Below are 16,948 nucleotides of genomic sequence, written 5' to 3'. Positions count from 1 at the left end.
ACAATTAATAGCCAAAAACACTTGGCATTTTCCAGTCCCTGAGGATGCCTTTCTTGCTGTTCCAGAACATGTACCGCAGACTGCTCACCCTTTCCCAAACACACAGTAGGACTTTTGAGCCTCTTTGCCCTTGTTCTTGTGGTCTGCTCTCTCAGGAATGTCATTGTCCCTTTTTCCATTTGGCAACAGCTCACTCACTTTTCAAGGTCTAGCTCAAACGGGACATCTTCACACAGCCTTTACTGACCTCTGCAGTTTGAGTGAACCGTTTCTTTCTCTGTGTTGTTGTAGCCCTGGTTCCTAGTCACACACGTGCCATATGTGTGTATACCTTCAGTCTTACTACTCCATGAGCAGCTTGTAGGCAGGCATGAAGCCCTAACATCTCCTGAACACTCTTGCACAGTGTCTTGTAAAAGTGGAAGCTCAGTGAATAACTGTTGAATTAATTTTAAAACAGTAAAAGATACTATCCCTGCCCTGAAAGACTGACAAGAGTTTCAACAGGTGCAACCCATTTATCCTGAGAGTTCTTCCCTAGTCATTGGACAGACCTACCAATCCAGGACTGATAAGCAGGCAATGAGAAGGGGCCCCTAAACCAGATTTTAAGAATAATCATACAAGAGGAATTTATTGAGCACTACTGATTATGACAAACATGGTATTTAACCCAAAAGAAGTTTAAAACTTTAAGGCTTCTGTGGATTTGTCATAGCGACGCCTTGGTATTTCCTGGTTCAGATCTCTTACTCTTTTGTCTGATTCTTCTTGAGAGCAAGGATTCAAACTGAGTGGTGCTGGGCAAGAGTAGCTGAGCAGAGGGGTAATTCATTACTTCCTCCAGCCCTGTTTCTCCTCAAGTAATGAGTTTCATAGGAACCCTCTGTGGGAAGTGGCTGGAGTTTCCCCAGCTGGTAGCTACTCAAAGGCACAAAGTTCTACAGCTATCTTGTGCTATAATATAGGTCACAGAGAACTGCCAAGATCTGCCTCTGTTTTCTCTTTGATCTCTCCTTTCATTTGGAACAGAAGCCTCAATTTGGTCCCTGAGGACCTCTTGCTGATCTCACACACTCTTAACTTTTAATACTATTTATCAAAATTTTTAAAAATTCAGATTTCATATAGCCCTCTGGATTCTTTTACTTCTCTAATTTTTTTTTTCCTTGCCAACCTTGGACTCCATCTCCCACCTAACACCAATGAGCTGAGCTTTGTAGCAACCTCCTTTTAGATGGTTGATTCAGTCTGGTTTACCACACGCCCACTCCTCCCTACTATCATAGTCCTTAACTATTTCACTAGTGTCTATTATTTTTCTGATCCCTATATATATTTGAGGAGGGCCTTAGCTTCTAAAAGAAATCATCCTTCGATATAAAAACCTATCTTCCCTAGACTTTAGGGGTAACCAAGTGGCCTCACATCTTGGGACTCTGTCTAGGAGAAAGGACAGAAACTGCAGTCCAGAGTCTGTAATTGAGATCCTTGGAAACATAGTGCTCCTAAAACATGGCAGACGGTTCAGAGTAGTGAATCCCATCTGCTTCTTGCTTAGCTTCCCTAGACAAGCAAGATTTGATCATGAGAAATTTATTATACTCACACTCAGAGGATTTCCATAGCACTGGGATAGATTGTACCTAGCTAGTCCATTTTATTAACTTCTTTGGTTTCTTGGTGAAGAATCCGAGGAAGAAAGGGAGTTGATTCATGGAAGAGCACATAGTTAATAACAAAAGAGGAGATGGTAAAAGTCCTTCCGACTTTGGTTTGTGTTCTTTGCATGACCACTCCTTGATTTTGATTTTACATGCTTATAAAAAGTTCCAAAGTTGGAGAACTTTGATATTCAAGACTGCTTAGCCACCCCTTCCTAAAAATATGCTGTTACCTAATTTTTAACATAGATAACCTTCTACCACCATATATTTCCAAATCATGATCTTCTTCGCCCATGCCATCTATTACTACCAGATGATTAGACAAGCCACTTCAAAATTAAATTTCTGGTAGGAAGCAGAGCCACGTGTAAATTTTGCCCTTGAGCTGACTTGCTTCTCAATTTTGATGGACTCTCTTTGTTAGAGATATCTTACTGATAAAAGACAGATATTGGCATCCACATCTGGGATTTTTATTCAGGAATGAACTGCTTGCTGCTCATCTGTTTTCCATTGCTCCCATTTCTTTTCCCCTTTTTGATGCTTCTATTTCTTACATGTCTTTTTTACTAGCTGTGTTTTATATTTGATTCTTGAACAAAGGGGATGGGTTATTGATACTGGTGCTGAAAATGAGCTAGAACCACTATTCTGGAGAAAAATACACGGAAAAAGTGGAATCTCATTTAATCAAATTTATTTTTGTATTTATTAAAATTAGAAAGTATTTATAAATTTTTAAATAATAGATTTAAATCCCTGCTTTAAAGTAGTATATAAATTTTGGTTTCTAGATATTTGGCATTGACCAAGTAAATAAAATAAGGTCTTCAGTAAGCTATATTTATGTTTCTCGGTTCACATCTTAAAAAATGATGCTAGTTTCCATTTCTTTTTACCTCAAAGGTTATACTTGATGTTGACAGATTGAAAATGACTGAAATCCCATTTGCTGTTAATAATTTCACCAAAGTATGGAATAACCACAGAAAACTAAAAAATCTCATAATAAAAAGTATTGTTGAAATCAAGCCCACTCATCCCAGTCCCATCAGAAGAAATGACACAGAGAAATACAGTCCAAAAGCTTATGAGTTGTAGTTTAGGATCTGTTGTTGTTTCTAATTTGGAAGATTCCAAACCTTCATCAAGATGTAAGATTTCAAAGGGATGATAATTTATTGAATTTCTAGAATGTTTTGAGATACTTGGTGAAAGATTTAGCATTGGATCGAAAAACAGTCTAATTGTTAGTGGCAAAGAGATTTTTGGTTTTGTTTCTGGTCATATTGGTAATATGACTGCATAACTATGGTAATCCCAATTTTCTTAACTACTCTGTGTTCTCCCATAAAGAGGACAGGAATTTTAGTCTTTGCTGCCTGTATGGTCTCTCAGGGTGTCTCCTAGATGAGATTACATGACAAGTATTGACAAGCATTTTAGATGCTTTCCACAAAAGAATTTTCTGTTAAAAAAAAAAAAAAGCCTGTCATTTTATATGGGTTAGACTGGAAAAGTCCCAATTTCACCTGAGTGTTACAGTTATGACTTTGTTCTCTTTCTGTCAGCCTGTTTTCTAGAGAAAATGGAAGGTTTCCATAGATCTCTGATTCAGTAAATCGTGGGTTGAAAGCTCACTGTGCTTTTAAGAACTCTGCAGATAAAGCATCTCCTGCCTTAACAAAAGTGATCCTTTCATTCACATAGTTGTTAGCAAATCCTGATAGCATGGATGTCATTTTCTTTTTCTCTTTCCAAAAAAAGCACATGCAAGGAAAAGTTATTAAAGATCAAGCCAAATATGACCAAACTTCGTGGCAATCACAGACATAGACACAAACATCAAAATAACTCCATAATTAAGTCAATAGCTCTGTTGGGGCCCACATTCCAGGATTCTCAGTAGAGAAAACATGTTTTCTTTATAGGGGAGTTTTATTAGCAGCAATGTTCCGGTATGTGATTCAGGTTAATTAATGATGTAGTCACACTGGTGTCTTGCCACAAGATTTTTTCCAGTAAGTAGGGCACTAGAAAATCACATTGGCATATCTTGTCATGCCAAAAAGGAGTCTTTAATTTGGACCATTAAAATATATTTCTATGAGCTTTGTCTACAAGGTAATTTCAGATTTCTTAATGTGTATCAGCTTTAGATTAAGAATCAATTCACTATAAACTAAAGATTTCAATAAATATATACTGGTCTTAAAAATTTTATTGGTTTAGATGATTGAGACCTCAAAGATCCACACCACACACAAGTTCTGGGGGACTGACCTTTCTTGTATGAGGAGATTGGTACCGAGAACCACCTTTTTCCCGGGAGAGTTTTTTAAAATTATTATTATTAATTTTAAATCATGGTGATGTTTTAAAACTTAATTTGTGTTGTGCATATGTAGCAACCTTCCTTGGAGGTTGAAACAACAAAGCAACTGGATTGGAAATTAGATTTCCCCCCTCATGCTGCTAATGTAGTTCTTGTTCCATTGGGATTTCCCCTTTGCATGGGCTGATGATTTCTTTGAAACTGTATGGAAATTGGTTCAGACAGGAACAAAGGGGAGAGGGGATGGCAGCGATGATTCAAATTAGTGTCTCTTCTTCAATGAGCCTGGTGCGCTTGAGAGTGCATGTCATCTGATATCAGTCGAGCCACCTAAGGTTAAGTGAGGTGCCAGAGTGACTGGAATCCCAACTTCAGAGTCTCAGCACTAGATTCTTCCCTGTCAAGTTGGGTGGAATTGTTAATTGGAAATCGGCAACATTGTCACGTGGTTCAGAAATGGGCCAAGTGCAATATTTACTTTACTTTACATGATGGAAAACCATCTCTTCCTTTCTCCTTCATCTTTTCCCAGTCAACCCATGAAAGATTCCCATTGCCTAACATAATGAATAGGAAAAGGAACGGCTTTGTGGCTCTGGAAACAATGACAGGTTTAGAGAAAGGCATCTGAAATACAGTAAAAAGAATATACATTTCATTGTCAGTGGCGTGCGTGGAAACACATGTACACACACATTCATAGGAATCCTGTACAGCTTCTATTCAATATTTTCACCCTTGGCTCTTGCCTGGTTCAAACACCATACCCTCTTAATTGGATTTTGGCTCACTTCCAGTGTCAGAGAGTTCTGTATCTGTGAAATAATGATCCTGAAATAAATAGCACCTCTCAGTAGAGATATCTTTTTATGTAAAATTCTTAAAGGGAATGGAGGGGAAGGAAATGCTCAGTGTTTGGGAATTTATGGGGAAGACATCAGAATTGGCCAAAATAAGAATTTTGAAGGACCTCACCTGGTGTTCATGGAGTGTAGCACCATTTAGGATGAGAGAAAACACGAGTCCTTGAAGACTGCTAGATTTGAAAAGACCTTTGCACTTAAGGACCATTTATTTAAGGGCTGATGGATGTGTGGCTGATAGTGATGGGGACCAAATTGCTATGAGTCTCAAGTGCTTCAGAGATGTGTGGCCAGAGGAGCCTTTCTTGGGTAGATCCTTTTAGGTGATGGAAATGAGAACAAATGATATAAATGATATAGGTTAAGCCTGGATCTTTATTTTATTCCCTCAGGACACCAGTTAATAAGCACCTGTCATGGAGGTGCAGAGAAGGGCGGGTTTTGTTCATCCTTGCAACACTCAGAGCACATGATGCAATACGGACTGCTGGGAAGAAATGGGCAGGTGTTTGCATCTGTCTGAAACAGCGGGTGTGAACACCTGGGACAGACCTCTTTGTCTTGAGGAGAGGCTCCCTCTCACTCCTGTTTGATGAGTGTGAACAGTGAGTGACATTTTGGGATTAGAACTTAAACCGTGGAGAAATGACGATGGAGCCTTTTAACCTAATAAGGCAGGAATTTTAGGATAGATTTCTGGGCTGGAGAAACTGGCTCAAGTGTTCCTTGGAATTTCCATATTAACTAAGGGCTTCCATTATTCATTTATTCATTCAACTGGTATGTTTTGGTTGCTTTTTCCAGGCACTGTGCAGAGTGCTGGGGCTTCATTGGCACATGAGACTAAGTCCTTATTCTCCTAGAATTTTCATTCTAGTAGGAAAAGACAATAAAATAAACATGCAAATAAATGATTGAGATCTTTCCGGGACTTGGTAAGCATTAAAAAGCAAATAAAACAAGGCAGAATGATGGAGAATGAATAGGGTGTTTGGGCTTTATGTTCAGTTGAGTCAAAGAAGCCTTATCAGGGCAGTGAAGTTGAGGCATTAAGGGAAGCAGGTGACCTGGGAAGCCCACATTCTGGGATGCAGAAAGGCAGGTACTAGAGCTCTTAGAGAGGTATGAATGTGGAGTGTCTGTGTGAGGAGTGCAGGGAGAAGGGTGGGGGTGGAGGAAGGTAAGGCCAAGTGAGGCAAGGGCTGGTTGGAAGAGCAGTGTTAGGCCATGGACAGATTATCAGCAAGCAGTCAGAGCAGGAAGGGGTCTTGGAGAGTGGGGTGCACTCATTTTGCAGAGACTGAGGTGGACTTTCTGCTGTTTAATGGAATGTGCTGGGTAGTGTGGGAAAAGGAGGCACTGAGTCTGATTCCTAGGCTGGGGTTCTTTTCACCAATAAAAAGAGTTGAAAACAGGATTGTGTCCACTTGTGTCTTTTGCATCTCTTCCTGTGTTTTCTGGGGACCAGAGGAGAAAAGAGGAAGTGGCAGAGGGAGAGGGACATTCTCTGGGGACAAGGGGATGGCTTTTATCCCTACACAGGTGCATACTTACAGGGCTATGCCATGAAATTAAAGTTGCCTCATAGTTTAGAATACTAGGTCCATCCCAGACCAAACATATAAAAATGTTTTTCAAATGAAAGACAAGTAGATAAAGATTAAAAATACTGATGTGTTGCACGAGAAATACTAGTAATAAAGACATACACATTGTTTCTGATGTTCTTTTGGAGAAGAAGGAAGAATTCTTGGCATTCATCCTACTCTTGGATCCCACCTACTCATGATTGTAATCACCATGGACTTTTCAATTGGAGGGAGAGTTCGTTCGTTCGTTCATTCATTCAATGCCTGAAGTCTGCCACTCATTTGAGGAGCCCACATTTTGGTGAAATCACATTTTAAGTGTTGGTGAGGCTAATAAAGTTTCAAGCATTTTGCAAACTTGAATTATTATAATAGAGCCCCTGAGGTCTCAGTTCAGAGGAGGGTCTGAGACCCAATCTTCTCCTAGGTTTCCAAAATTCCTTACTTTCCCCACTGGATTGATAGTAGAGCCTTGTGTCAGTTCCTCCGAACCTGTTCTGCATGAACCTATCTCACTTTCTAATCTTTACACTCTGTTGCTATTTCAAGGCATCATAGCATTCCATACTAGTGGGTCCTTTAGAAGTTCAGCACACTCCCCTGGTAGATAACAAAACTGAGCCCTGAGAGACGAAATTCACTCAGCTTGTTAGGCTGATCTTCCCAACTCAGAGTCCTCTGCTTACTTAAGTTTTTATATTTAACTGGTTTACTTTACTTTGAAATTATTTGATATTTTTGATTTTCCATTCCCATGTCCTTGATACATTTCTTTATTGTCTGTGGGAAGTGTAATGGAAATAGCACTGGTTACATAATGGCTACACCCTACATAGTGCGTGTGCCAAGCCCTGTTCTAAATACTTGACCTATCTCTGTTGATTAATCTTTCCCAACCCTCCTGGGTGGTAGGTAGTGCTATTACCCCATTTTACAGATGAAACAGAGAAAGAGAAGGGTGAAGTAACTTCCTCCATAGCAGTTGTGTTAGTAAGTGTTATGATCTGACTTTGGGCCCTGGAAGTCTGGTTCTAGGTGTGATGCTCTTCATCCCCCACTCTTCTGCCTGTCCATGTATACAGGGACAGTCTCTTTGCTTAGTTGGGATGAGCAGTGCAATGTCTCAGCCATGCAGCCACCTTAAATATTTGGGAATTATCTCAAGTATTTCAAGTCAAGTAAAAGTACAGTCATCCAGGCAGGAGAGGTAGCATAGGGCTTAGTGTCATTGTCTTTGGCTGCCATTTTCTGTGGTCTGAGTAGAACAAGCATTCCCCTTAGCGCCCCTACATTGTCTTTGACATTCTACACTGGAGGTTCCTGAAAGCTCTCAGTTTTGCAAGTATCCTCTGTGATCACCAGCCACTAAATTACATCTGCCACTGAAGGCCCCAGTGGGCTTTGAACCTGTTGTTCTTGAGAAATTCAAGCCGTGAGTGAGAGAGAGAGGGAGGGAGGGAGGGAGGGAGGGAGGGAGGAGAGAGAGAGAGAGAGAGAGAGAGAGAGAGAGAGAGAGAGAGAGAGAAGAAGAACACTGTACACATGTGCAATGTGTTTTGAGTCAAAGAAGTAATTGTATATAAATGTATTTTTTTATGGGGAGTGAGGGAAAGGTATATTTAATTAACCCAACTGAGAAGGACATAACAATGTTCCAGGAGGGAGTCAATGAAATGAATTTGCTTAAAAAAAAAAAAAAAAAATCCCAGTAGCCTGAGTCAGCCTGTGCAAGTGATTTGGGAGAGGAAGGGGAGATGATGTAATTGGTTCGGCATGTTCCCATCTTGGCCACTGAGAGTAAAGGGGCCCAGGGAGTTTGAGGAGGGTGTGTGTGTGTGTGTGTGTGTGTGTGTGTGTGTGTACGTGTGCACGCAAAGTTAATAGGAATGGGTAGGGGGGTGGAAGAGGGGGCTGTAAAACAGGATTAATAACCCCTTGTCAGACCTTTCCCTGTAACTGTGTTTTTCAGTAATTTTGGTTTGAATGAGGACTCTCTAGCCAATTAATGTTTATTTGTTTCCTTTGGCAAGACCCGTTGGGGGAAGGGATAAGAGTGGTGAGTTTAAAATTTTTGTTTTGTTTTTGCATTTTGGAAGAAGAGGCGAGTAATGTGGGTTTGGGTTTTCAATGATGGCTCCCCCCCTTTCCCCTCAAGAGGCAGGAGGCAAGACATGGCCAGCTGGTGCTTGAACTGACACAGGTGCAGAGGCTGTGGGGGGTGGGGAGCCAAGAATAATTACAGGTTTCTGAAGCATCAGGCCCTGCCTGACACAAGCGCTCGTCAAGAAAACTGCTCTTTATGGAAAATTAATGGTGAAGCTGAAAACCCGTCAGGCCTATTGTTCTTCTTTGGAAGCCATCACTCTTCAGAAGAGTGGCCTCCCCAAATCCTTGGGCTCTCATGAGGAGCTGGATAGAGTGTCCTTCTTCCCTACAGGACCTGGTTGGCTTTGTCATGGGTCCTGGTAGAGTTTCCCTTTAGGACTATCTCTTCTGCATTTTTTTTTTTTTTTTTTGTAAATTTCTCCTTTAGTCCACATCTAGCCCTTTGCTCTTACTCATAGTATACATAGAGTAATTTCTTATTGACTCGAAAGGCACAAATCTTATTGTGTCTATGGAAATGTAATGACTAATACAGGGACATTTACTGAAACTTGGTTTCAAAGCCACCAAGCAGCAAATGGGATTCCACCTGTGTGTGGCAACCTAAATAGCAGCTTGATTGGGAAATAAGAGTTTAGTAGACTTGAACATTTTCAGCTGTGCACGAACTGTGGCGTCTCTTGACCAGTTGGAAGTTAGAATTTATAGTCTAGTGTCCAAGGAACAGTGAGCAACACATCTTAAGACTGAACTGCAGTTGTGGGTGGAGGCTGGACCAAAAGACTTCAAGTTGATATGTTCTGAGAGGTAACATCTGGACAGACAACACAGAACCAAGGTAGGATGGCCCATCAATGACACCATTCATTTTGAGGATCATGGATGTTCTAAATGGGGGAAAAGGCAGTTCTAAGTTGTTGAAGATGCAAGGGATCCCAGTATCTTCCTCAGAGAGCAAAGACTAGGCCACAGCCCCTAGCTCTGCCTGGGGTTGCGTGACTTTAAGGCTTACTTTAACATTTAATTTGGATTTGTGTTGTTTAGGGGATTTCTTTTATGCATTGCAACTGAGGAATCCTTGGAAGATGAAAGGAATATTTGAGGCTGCTTTGCATCATGTGCCTAGGGAAAGTAATTTCAAAGACATCATCCTCTCCCCAGGCCTTTAATCTTGTCTCCTTCCTCCCTGCCCTCCCCAAGGAAAAATATACAAACAAATATTTTCTTTGTATGTTGGAAATAATTTGGGGAGGAGAAACACTGAAGAGGTTTCGATAAAAATTTCCCAACTTTCATGTTTGTTTAGAAATAAATTAATTTTTACAGCGTTGTCTTTCAGAATTTACAAATTACTAGAGGGAAATGTTTAATTTGGTTTTAGCTCCAGCAACCAGTTGATGTGAGAAACAGTCAAAAGGAATGGGAAATTACATTGGATGTAACACTGTGGTTATTTTGTGGAGTTCAGCAGTTCTGACAGTAATGTGTAATACTATTGTACCTCTGGTGTGTGCTATTGTGTGTGTGTGTGTGCAAGCGCACATGTATGTGTGTTAATCTAATAGCAAAAAAAAAAAAAAACGCAGTAGGAGATTTTCACTTACACTGTATACTTGCTTACCTGCTAACCTACATTTTCTGGACAAAATTCATTCTTTCTTAATCTTCTACCCTAACGTTGTCTGGGATCAAAAACAAGAAAGAGTGAACATTTGCTTAAAATCATCTTAGGACTCAGTTTTTAGGTCTTAGGAGGTTCATTCTTGTCACTGGTTCATGTATCCTTTCTGAAGTAGGTTTAATGTCACCATCCAAGCAAGTTTCAAGTGCTTGACAGCTGAGGTTCTCCTTCGGGCGTGCGGAGTTTGTTAATCATGGTGCTTCTTTCCCCTCTTCCACCCCCTGAGAAAAATGGCACCAGATCTCTCTGGCTGTGCTTTCCTACTTCCTTTCCCATCTTTCAACTCTGACCTAATTTTAAAAGTCGAGACTATGTCAGAATCATTACATCATCTCATTCTTTGAAGGGGGAAAGCCGAAAAGTTCCCATCAATATCCCTCTTTGCAATCCTACAGTTTTTTAGGAGTCAGAGGAAAATGCCTTTTTGGCTAAAAAGTGTGAAGTGTAAGCACATCTGTAATGTTAGAAAAGAAGGCGTATTTTAGAAGATGACTTGAAAAAAGAAAGCCAGATTTTTCTCCTGTTAGTAGCTGGTCTTGTGTCTCTCTGAATTTCCATTCTGGGATGTGTGTGAAGATTTCAAGGTGCAAAAAAGTCACTGAGCTTTGGGCCCTTTCCAGGAGCAGGCAAGGGGTTCCTTTCCTCTTCTGTATTTCAGACTCTTTGGGGATTATGGCACCATGGTTAAAAGCACGTGACAAAAACCACACATCATAAATGTCAGAAAGAGGCTCCCAAGGGCAGCCAAGTGTAGTTGGCCTATGTGTGTAATTACCTGGGTGAGCGTTCTTGCTTGGAACCAAAGTTCACCCCTTCTTTGCCCAGGAAAAGCATCAGCGGTAGCATCACCATCAACAATATCATCGTGATCATCATGAGGTCATAGTCTGATTTCAGAAGAAGCCTGACTGTTCAAGTTTCTAAGAAGTGGGAAGTTGCCATTTTCCCATGATTTTGCATCTATATACTTTCCCAAGTTTGTTTTATCTTTTGTGCTTTTAACTCTTGTCCTTTTTTGGTAAGATAGGTAGAATGACTGAGATTAAGGGCAACTAGCTAAAGAGACCATGAATGACTGACAATTGATTAGCAACATAAGTGTAGTTGGTAAATAAAAGATGGACTTTTATTTCTTTGATGTTGTCTCATTCCAAAAAACAAACAAAAACAACAACAACAACAACAGCAACAACCAAACCCATTAGCAGAATGCAATTTCTTTTCTTTCTTTCTTTCTTTTTTTTTTTGACTTACCAACTTTGAGTATTCGTGGATCCAATGAATTCAAATAATTGCTTATTACAGCATAATTGTTGAGTTGTGGCAAAAGTGTTGCATCAATGGTTTTGTCTTGTGTTCATATTAAAAGTATTAAAAATCAGAATTTTTAATGTCCTAAAAACTTTAGAAAGGACTGGCATTGAAGATATTCAACTAGCGTTTATACTCATTGCTTTTAAGGTCATAACCAGACATCTCACCAAGCTGTGGACTCTTAGATATGTTTTGGAGATAACTGTTTTATTGTCCATTGAAAAGGGTCATCTTTCAATATTTGGCAGTCAGCATATTTTCTTTACACTGTTATTTCCAGACCAGGCTTCCACGGTCTATATGGAAGAGACTTCCACGGACTGCTGCATGTTGAACTTTGAACAAAAGGATGATTAGTGGGAAGGAAGGTGAAATGTTTCAAATAGATAGGAAGGAGGGAAAGTAAACAAGGAAAATAGATGTCAAAGTTCTTTAGGGAAGTGTCATGGGGAGGTGGTAAAGTGACAGGAGATGTCTATCATCCTGAATGGCAAGTTTCATGTAATTTCTGATGAGCCAAAGACAGGTTGAATAAAAGTCTTTTGATAACTTTGACACCATGCCCATAGTTGAAAAATGTCTTATATCTTTCTTGAACCCATAAAAGTAACAACTTCTTGCTGATAGCAGGGAGATTTTTATAAACTAAATATGTGCTGTAAGACATGAATTACCCTGTTCTTCCAAGAGGAAAGTAGTAGAAGTATTTTCTGAGGGAGTAGTAGAAGATATGGCAGTCATAAGTTTGAAATCTTTTTTTTTAACTAGGTCTTGGATTATTACTTTTAACAAGCATGTTTCAACAAGTAAAAGGGCCATGAAGAATGTATTAATAGAGCAGGGTGATCGTTTCAAAACCAATTTCAGGTGATATTTATTAGGAGCCTAGGAGAAGATGAAGCCACGCATTTCAAAGTTGAGATATTAGAGTTTTCACAAAGCACATTTGTGACTCATAAATACATGAGAAAATCACTTTGCACTTGGGAACATTCTTACCCAGGGCTGACTGTAATGGGTCTTTTTTTGTGTGTATTGTGGTGTTGTTGGTGGGGTGATATCCAATGACTCAAGCCCTTAAGTTGTATTGTTAGGTCAGGCCTAGGGAAAACTCACATCTCCAAGATGTGGTAACAGACAGGCATAATTTATATCACTAAACATATCTGCTGACTCAGAGTTGGAGTTTGCTGGTTAGTGCACCATCAGAACAGAGTGACTCTGCTCCCGTGGACCCACAGACATTGGAATTCTAGATCCAAATTTATAATATCCTACTTTGTTTGCTTTCTGTCCACACCTACATAATCATAATCTAATTATCATTATCAGGAAATTATCTTTGATACAATGCCATTTATTAATGTGTATACTTCATTTGAGTTACATTATTTTTCTACCAATATCCTTTTATTCTAGATCCAGGATTCAGACCAGGACCCATGGTGTTTAGTTGTCACTTCTCTTTAAATCTCCTCTAGTGTGCAACAGCTTCTCAGTCTTGTTTTTTTTTTTTTTTTTTTTTACCTTGATACTTGTAAATACTGCTTAATTATTTAGTAGAATGGTCTTCAGTTTGGATTTGACTGATGCTTTCTCAGGATAAGACAGAGTTCCTGCATTTGGGGGCCGGATTATCACAGAATATCACAGAATATTTCAGCACGCCCTATTAGCTGTGCATGTTATCAGTTTGACTTATTACTGGTGCTGTTCACTTTGATCACATGATGAAGGTGGTGATAGCCAGGTTTCTCCACTGCCAGGTCATTATTTTTGTCTTTGTAATTAATAAAAATCTTGTTGGAGGATAACTTGAGAGTAGGCCTTTATCTTGTTTCTCATCATACTTTCATTTTCATATTGATTTTAGCATTCATTGGTGGTTCCTACTTGCTAGTATTATTCATTTTGTGTTTGCCTCATGGTGATTTTTTTATTTCCATCAAACATTTTACATTTATTCATTGTAATTTTACTATAAGGAAGAGTTGACCTCCTGTTTCCTTATTTATTTATATCAGTATGGGGTTTTATTTTATTTTGTAGGTTATAATCCATTATTATCACTTCCATTTTCTTTTTGTTGTTGTTGTTGCTTAAATTGTTTGATGTTTGGCCATTGAGAGCTTTCTTTAAGCGGGTTCCTCAGTGTTTTGCTGTACTTCTCTTACTTTACAAGCATTTCCATCTCTTCTGGTTCCACAAGCTGTTCTAAGCTTATCCTGCAGGTTCTTTGTCCCAGTCCTTGAAATGACTGTTTCTCCAAGGAGCCCTGTTTTCCCTTACTGGATAATGATTCTAGAAACCAAGTTCTTTCTGCTCATTACTACAGCATTGCCTTTGCTTGTAGGCTCCTCAGTGGGTGGAGCTAGGAAATATGTGTATGAATAATTTGTCTATGTATGTACACATTTATTCCTATATATGCTCTGTTGATACAGCATCAGTTTGCCCTTACATAATTTGTGTGTCTGTTACATGTTTATGTATGTGTATTAAAATCCAGTAAATACTGATACCATAAATTGCAGATAAACATCATGAGCATTGATTAAGTAAGTTTTCCTAATTATTTACAAATATGATTGGAAATAAATATTATGTTTGGGTTAAAAAGATTTCATCTCAAAATTCTCCTTAAAATTCTCTTTAGCATTTTACTCTCCACACTCTTGATGAGAAAATATTTTAACTTCTACATTCCAGGTGATGAGCTCTTTTCTATCTAAGCTTCATCTCTAGTACATATTGTAAAAAAGTAGATTTCTCAAGACAAAATCATTCTGTAATGATTTCACAGGGATACCTAGCACTTCCTGATGGGTACTGGTGCTTCTCTAAGTCTTAGATAGAACAAGAATGCCCTGTGTCCAAATTGCAAGTGGTAGCCTCTCTGAAGTGGTCCAGATTTTAGTGAACAAGGTCTCCCCATGTTTAGATCACAAGTATGACTCATGTGCTCCTGGGATGCAAACCAGGGAATATTGGGAAGGTTATTTTTTAATGCTCCCAGAATAGAGCATAAATGTGTTTAGAATATCTCAATTTCTCAGAACTCTGACTATGAAGACAGATGAGCCCACATCAATCACTTCCTTGGTGACTTTCAAATCTTTGAGCTAGAAAGCGTGTAAATGGACAGGGCACACAAAAGCTCTATCCATAGACAGTAGCAACTGGGTGTATGAATTAGTCCTTGTGTGGGAGGCAGGGACCATCCTGTAACCTCAAGGACATCCTATATCCCATGATTCAGCTGATTTTTTTTTTTAACTTGGAACAAATCCATGTCTTAAAGACCTGGTTCTTCTCTTTAGGCAAAACTCAAGAAGCATTATGATTATGTTTTTAAAAGACCCATGTTAGTGGTCATTTCCAAGACCTACAGCCTCAGCAAGATGGACCATACTCTGGGCCATAATGTAAACCTCAATAAATTTGAAAGGATCGATATCCTATAAAGTATGTTATTTGAGCACAAATAAATCAAAGTATAAATCAATAATAAAAAGATATCTAGAAAATTCCAAAATATTTGGAAGTTAAACAACATGTTTTTTTTTACTCTGTCCCTAATAATAATGGATTCCCCTAGTGGAAATAACTGTAAAATAATGAGCTTAGTATTAAAGCATCTACCTGAAGGCACTTGAAAGTCAACAGAAACAGTCAGATTTTGATGACAGATACATACTCAGAGGAGGAAGAAAGTAGGGAAACTGTACAGATATTTTCCCAATATTTGGGAACATGGAACAGTGCCAAGGATAAGGTTGGGTACAAGGCTTGGGTGTCAGAAGATGGATTTTGAAGAGTAGAGGAGGTAGAATGACCAAAGTAATAGCACATGGTTGATTGTGTCTTTGGCAGATACTATGTATCTGGTGGGTGCCAAATACTGAGCTTGATTGGCAGCATTTTCAAAACAGGAAGAAAAGATTAAGAGAGGTTTCAGGAGTAGGATTCTATAATCCAGATGTGAACTGACTGAAGCTAAGACTGGGGGTTTCAATATTTCAGAGAAGTAAATGATAATTTCTGGCAATAAGGTACAAAAGGGAAGAGGAAAAATTTGGAGACATGGTGTTTCTGGAAAAGGAGCAAGTGAGGAGGATAATGCAAATTTCTAGATCTGAGAAGGTGCTAATATTGGCGTGTTGGTTTCTAATATAAAGTGCTGAGAAGCTACTGAGCCAGAGCTACCATTTAATCAAAAAGTAAAACAATCAAATCTTATTTTTTCATCAAGCTTTCCTTGATGGATACCTCCATATTAGAGAATTCATTACCCACTCATCCCCTCTCCAATTCACTTTATAGTACTGTGTTTATTTGGGGTCACTTTGCTTTGTAAATTCATATCCTCTCTAGCTTGTGATTGTTCATTCTGTACCTACATGTATATTGCATGGATCTATTCCCATGTTTTATCATTCTGTCACATACAAAGCCCTGCAACTTGCTATGGGCACAGTAGTTGAATGAACACTTGTGACATTAAGTGTTGAATGAAGATTAGAACCATTCATTAGTTCATATCATTAAAAATCAACTGTGAAGCCCAAAGCTGATTCATAGTTAAGAATCTGGTTTTCTTATTCAGTCATACAGAGGTTTTCTAGAAGTCTGATTAAAACCCAATCTTTTGAAATGTCACCAAAATAAAATCCTTGACAGATACAATATGACTAGGTATATCATTAAAATACATGCATAGCAGAATAAAAGCCTAGAATCAGAAATCTGGTTGAAAACATAGAAACTTCACATAGGTATTCAGTTGGGAGCCAGTCACATTAAATTGTGCCATCAGAAGCCCAGAAGATGGAGCAAATTGGACCAATAGTGCAAGTTTGCAATATAGTTTCATACTGTAGTCCAGAGAAGTAGAGTTTTTAAGGGAGGAGAGCGTTAGAACACAGACTTCTTAAGTATCTACTTTCGCCATGAAGTGCTTCTATAATCTTACAAAGACTTATAGGCACCAAGGATGAAGATTTGTTGAAACTAAACCTTCTTGTTCTTCTTCTCTATTTCTTTATCAGGAGAAAAACTTTATGTTGAGATATATAGGGTCCTATCTTTAACAGGTCTCAACAGCTGCATCTGAAGTTATTATTATCATATAGTCAGAGATGCTAAACCATTGTATGTAGATGCCACATAGTGTGTAGAAATTGTATTTTTAATGACTTGGTGTGAGCATCAGGGGTTTTGTTGTATACCTCAAAGGCTTTATGCTAAGCACTCTTTAGAACAAGATCCATTCTTCCTGGTTGGAAAATCTGTGCTTAAGCCAGGTCTTGCTGTTGGTTAATTGCTATTAAGGTCACATTTTAGTTTGAGTGGACATGCTTTGTTCTCTAGAACGAGTTGGAAAATAGATTTAT

General features: G+C 38.9%; 1 protein-coding gene across 4 annotated transcripts in view; it reads left to right on the top strand.

The window, feature by feature from the left end:
• KLF7 (KLF transcription factor 7) overlaps positions 1 to 16,948 on the top strand; it is a 90,525-nt gene that overhangs the window by 25,320 nt on the left and 48,257 nt on the right. The gene's annotated exons all lie outside the window — the stretch shown is intronic.

Source organism: Spermophilus citellus (assembly GCF_964194105.1).
Source record: "Spermophilus citellus genome assembly, chromosome: 11".
Classification (NCBI taxonomy): domain Eukaryota; kingdom Metazoa; phylum Chordata; class Mammalia; order Rodentia; family Sciuridae; genus Spermophilus; species Spermophilus citellus.
This window is presented reverse-complemented; position numbering and strand designations above follow the sequence as displayed.